At 35.2% G+C, this 5755-nt stretch overlaps 1 long non-coding RNA gene across 1 annotated transcript; it reads right to left on the bottom strand.

Moving 5' to 3' along the window:
* Positions 1-2815: 2815 nt before the first annotated feature.
* On the bottom strand, positions 2816-5450 carry LOC123871944. The gene is made up of 2 exons (XR_006797383.1): positions 4999-5450; positions 2816-3428 (listed from the first exon to the last, which is right to left on the bottom strand). It is a non-coding gene; the product is annotated as an uncharacterized LOC123871944 (long non-coding RNA).
* Positions 5451-5755: the final 305 nt, after the last annotated feature.

The raw sequence follows: 5755 nt of genomic DNA, 5'->3' as shown, positions 1-5755 counted from the left end.
TGTGAACCGACTTTATTTGTTAACTAGCCACGCGCTCGGAAACAATTGACGGTGTTTCACTGTTAGCCTTTGCAGATAAGATTTAAATGTCCGTTTTAGGTACATGTTGACAATAATCAAAAGCAAATACCAAATCTGTATTAAAAAGTTGTACAATTGTACATATTTTAAAATTGTCATGGATATTCTTACCAGAGAATTGGCTGGAAAGGTGTATCAGGCAGGGATGGAATATGCTACAGTGCAGTAGGTAGGTACCTACACTTTAATTAATTTACGTTTAAGTAAATTTTCTTTGGATTTACTGGCATATTCTGTATTTGTTGGATTTGATACTTACAAAAATAAGTATAAGTCTAATGCAACATCATCATCATCATCAAACCATTGCCAGCGCACTACTGAGGCCGGGCCTCTCCTAAGAATGAGAAGGGTTCAGGTCATTTCTACGACGCTGGCTTAGTGCGGATTGGCAGACATACACTTATAATTATTTCCCAACCATTAAAGTGATCGATAACAAATAATTTGTCTTATTGGTTACTTACGTGTCAAAAGATAGATATAATTGACCATAACAAAGCACTAGCAATTTAAAATGTAATATCATTGGTCATTTAATGAGATTCCGAATACATGCTTTGTAATAATCTGAAGTAGGAAAAAAATCATTAATCATAAGTAAATTATGTGATAAATAAATGGTCCAATACAAACTTAAGTGTGCTTAAGTTGAGGTAAGTAGTCCCTACATCTGCAACTGTTCAATGGCCAAAAGAGATCAGTGGTAAAATTAAAGGGTTTACCAAAGCACAATCAAGTACAACTGCATGTTCTTACTCCACGCTATGGTAGTATTCCGAATCTGTAGGTACTAGGTATGTTGTAGATAATTTTGGTGATGTGATTTTATTTTTAAATTGTTTCCACCTTTTCACTAAATAAAAAAAACATTTGAAATGAAAATAGAGCTAAAATTGTTGGCAATTGTGAGAAACTAAAGTGGCAACTGCTTAGGCAGGTATGTAGATACCTGCCTAAGCAGTTGCCACTTTAGTTTCTTCGGAGATATTGTTGGCTATGGCTAATGACCTGGCAGGGGGGGAGGTTTCTCCGCGTGTCCGTCTGACTAGCAGAGGGCACAGTGGATGAAGCGGAGGATGGGACGCGGGCGACGTGCGCGTCCCAAGGTCGGGGGACGCACTTCGTTGGTGCGTCCCGGAGGTGCGTCGATGGGGACCGAGCAGGTCCCCGGTGGAGGGTCTGCCTTGGCAGACGTCGCTGGCTGGGTCGCGGTTGTTTGCTTCGGCCGTTCCCGTGACCCAGTCGCCAGGCGACGCGCAGTAGCGCCGCTGGGGTTTAGTGGGTATTCCGGTCGCCTCTCGGCCGGCGAGTCCCACATACCCTCCCTGCGGGGGGGATGCGTAAATGCATTCCCCAGCGTCAACAAAAAAAAAAAAAAAAAAAAAAAAAAAAAAAAAAAAAAAAAAAAAGGTATGTAGATACCTAACGAACAAACGGACGGGATGTTGATGGCCAAGGCGGCCTTAGAGAAACCTTTGTTTGGCTATCAACAGTCAAGAGCAATGATAGAAGTTTGATAGATAGTCAAGCACATGAGCGAATATTGGCTAAAATGGGTCAAGACTCAAGAGAAATGGAAAATCTAACAAACAAAAAAATCTTACAAAGCAGTTACTTGTGCAGTTGCAGACCTTATAAAACAAAATAGAATAAAATTTAAATGTTATATAAGCATAATTTTATGACACTACACTCAATCAAATATTTGCTACCTATCTGAAGTTGATTAAAATCAAGCTTTATTTCAAAGCCTTGTTCAAAGCTTGATGTGATGTGCTGTTAGATTGCATTAGATTATTTCGACCAAACAGACATACCTACTTACATTTTTTACCAAAGTTTTTATGAAAAACGATGCCTAGAATATCATTATAATATATAAGTTATGAGCGTAGCAATAAGAATATCTACATGATATAACACGTGCCTATCTATATGACAATTTTGGACAAATACGGAACATGCAGCGAGTCAAGGCAACGCCTAGCTGAATCTTTGTTTGCCTATCAATGGTCAAGAGCAAAGATCCTTCTTAGAGACAACGCACACAATTGACGTCATGTAACAATTTTCAACATAACGCTGATGCGTTATATCTACGCATCAGCGTTATATCTACGCCAGTTAAAAGCCTTAATGTCACGTTGAAAGTCATACCTGGAAAAGCAATTGATTTCGTAACTTTGCTGCTTGGTTTTCAAGTCAGAGGTAAAAATCGATATAGGTACACAAGCGGCTTTTGGAATAGGAGATGAGCAAATTTTGAAACAAGACGGACGTGTTGACGGCCAAGGTAAGTGAGCCATTGTTAAACCACCAAGAAGTGAAATCGAAGAATGCAAAACAGACAACACAAGGAAGGCTGTAAATGAAATGAATACAAAGGTCGCATATTACTCATGACTGCATAGTTTGATAAAATAAAACAAAATTAGTTTTTCTCAATTTCTATCTTGGTAAAAATTTGTAGAGCAATGGAAGAAATTAAAAGATAAAGGCTAACTTATTTATCTGCACAAATTATACTAGTACTTGACTAGTTCTGGTAGTTTTATTCTTAGGCCCATATTATATGCCACTACTAAAGCCAAAATTGCATAAGCCAAATTAATAAATCTTAGTTTGAGCTGTCATCAAGCAAGACACCGCGCCTAGGTTTCACTCCTCTCTGCTGGTATGCGTTACACCTAGGGAACACTAGCTGAGGTGCCATTAAACTTTCCAAGGCAAATGGAGATCACGCAATTTATTTATGAACACTTCTGGGACGGCGCAAAAGATAACCTTTCAATCAAAGTCAGTAATTTTACATAAGCTCATAGGTATCTCATTTTTTTGTAAAATATGAAAAATATGGACCAAATAAATTTAATTACAAAATCTCATAACTAAGTGAATAAATATCTAAATCATACAGTAAACGAAGTCAAAAGTAATCAAAAGATAAATGAAAAGAAAGAAAATTATTCAAGTAAGTAATTCAAAAAACTCTCAATTCTGAGATACTTAGCTAACTAATAACAATATTGTGATTTACAAATAACATTTTGAGTTTAATCAAGATCACCCAAGCGCGTCGTTAAGATAATTAATGCGATAATAATATAAAATACAAGATCAATGCATATTATGTCGGTGTGCAGATGCCTTAACAAATCACAAGAGCGCCAATTACGTCCTCTACGTGTCAACTGTCAACGATGGATCACTTTGGCTCGACCAAGAGCAACGCGATTATCAAATTACGTTCCCCACTATTGCTCTTTCGACTGTCACAGCGCACGAGTGTCAGGGTCGCTGCTCTTTCCGGGTGGCCTCAGGTGCATCCCGGCCGAGGGTCCATGCTGGAAATGAAAAAATCTATTTTACACTCTGTTGAGTAGACCTACCTAATTCATATTAAATTGTTACGTCCAGAGTCTCAACTCCTATCATATTATACACCTATCTACACTTATTAATCCATATCCATACCAATATTGTGAATGCGAAAGTGTGTCTTTTTGCTTATTTCCCTGAAAGTTACAGAGATAGCTTACATCCCGGGGACGGGCATAGGTTATTTTCATCCCGGAATATCACAGAGTTCCCACGGGATTTTTAAAAACCTAAAGCCACATGGATAAGTTGCTGGGATTATCTACTTGGTATAGATATAGAGCTTGCAATATAGACACGGATATATACTACTTTTATCTCAGAAAAATCAGAGTTTCCACGGGATTTTCAAAAACAATACCACGTGGATGAAGTCGCGGGCATCATCTAGTACCTATATAACAAAGAAGAAAAATTTGTTTGTTTTGTTTACTAATCGATACCTACACTCTGAAACTACTAAATCGATTTAAATAAGTAAGTATAATTATTTTCACCATTAGAAATCTACTTTATCCAGAAGATACAACTGCAACCCATGAAACAAAGAATTGAATTGAAGACCGTCTTGACTCTTGATTTAAATGTGTTAGAGGAACTTAATTTATGAATTGTAGAAAAGGCATGAAAAACAAAAAAAAAAACAAAAAAAATTATCTATTTAAGAATCTACGGGATTAGAATCTGCCGCACATAGGTACATTCTATAGAAATAAAACATTTTTATGTTTTTCAAAATAGTAACAATACCCTAAGATTATCTTGGATGATGTGAACTTACTGAATTTTTAGGCTGTACATTGCAAAATTTAAATTACGTAAAAAAATATCTCTGAAAATTAATGTTTTCTTCTGCAGAACAAAATACCATAAATATTACATTAGTACAAGTACAAGTTTAGTGAGTAATAATAATAATTATTATTATTTATAGCTTAGCTATTATCAGCTGATATTACAAATCAACAATCCAAATTAAAGTAAGCTACTGCCATCTATCGGTTGATAAACGAAAAAGAAACTGTAGTTTGTATCTATTCACCAGTAGATGGTAGGTAGTACAAATATATTTTTGTTTTATTATTTTATTGATTTTGTTAAAGAACTATTTTAAAATAAAGTGTATTCGTTAAGTTAAATAAATAATATAATATAATTTAATATGATTAAATTATGATTACTTTGTAAATTATGATTACGTAGTTACTTTGATTAAATTTTAACATAATTATTTTTATACATTTTTTATTTTTTGCCTAGTCAGAGATTACATTTGCGGTTTTGGTAGAAAGTCTAATTCGTCTAATTCCGGGGAGTCTTAAAAATCGAACGGTTCTAACTTCCGAACCAAGAGGCCAATAACTACCTGTGCCAATACTCGATAGGCTTAATTTCGTCTACTCAAAATGTTAAGTTGAATATCATTATGTAATAATTTTTTTATATCATATCAAATTAGTAAAGCAGTAGGTACCTACCTAGATAACATAAAAACAAAAAAAAAAATAGGCAGTGAACAAAAACTAGGTAACTTACCGAATACGCCCTGAAGTAGATAATTATAATTCGATAGTTTTTTAAGATGATAAAGGTTTCAAATATGGGTGCAAGACTATCACCAATTTCCTCAGTTCCATGATATCCTTGTATATTATCTTCATGGCCGACATTTGTATCTCGAGGGTAGATAGCTTCAGCTTTATTTTAGTTAACTCTCGATTAAAAGTTTCCATATCTTTAACTAATTTTGTTAACTTTCTGCTAGATTCATTGCAATGTTCTCTAAAGAAATTGTGTATACTCATACTATCGCTAAACTAAACGTCATGCACAGAGATATTTGTTTCTAAATGTAGGTTGTACTTATTATTTTCATCGCGCAATAATTGTCTTTACATAGGAGATAAGGATTACAGACCTACCTAACTATGAAATGATTATAAAATATTATATCTGGTTACGTAATGAAATAAGACGCACCTAGGTAACTATCAGCTCATAATATCTAATTTTATCGTTAAAAGTTTTAAGTAAAAATTTTCCTAAAAATAGTAGTAATTAGGTAGGACTACCTAGTTACTAACGGATTCCCGTTAGTAACTAGGCTATCTTCTCCGTAGATGGCCATTTTGAAAATTTTATCATTTTTTGTTGTAGGTAGCTGCAATAGAATACACATTCTGTGAGTGTTGACTTTCTATCTATTACGGTTCAAGAGATACAGATCGCTGATAGACAGACGGATGGACGGACGAATTGGGTCCCGTTAGCAGTCTTCGCCCTTCGGATACGG

Source organism: Maniola jurtina, chromosome 14 (assembly GCF_905333055.1).
Source record: "Maniola jurtina chromosome 14, ilManJurt1.1, whole genome shotgun sequence".
Classification (NCBI taxonomy): domain Eukaryota; kingdom Metazoa; phylum Arthropoda; class Insecta; order Lepidoptera; family Nymphalidae; genus Maniola; species Maniola jurtina.
Note: the sequence above shows the minus strand (reverse complement) of the source record. Positions and strands in the feature narration are given on the sequence as shown.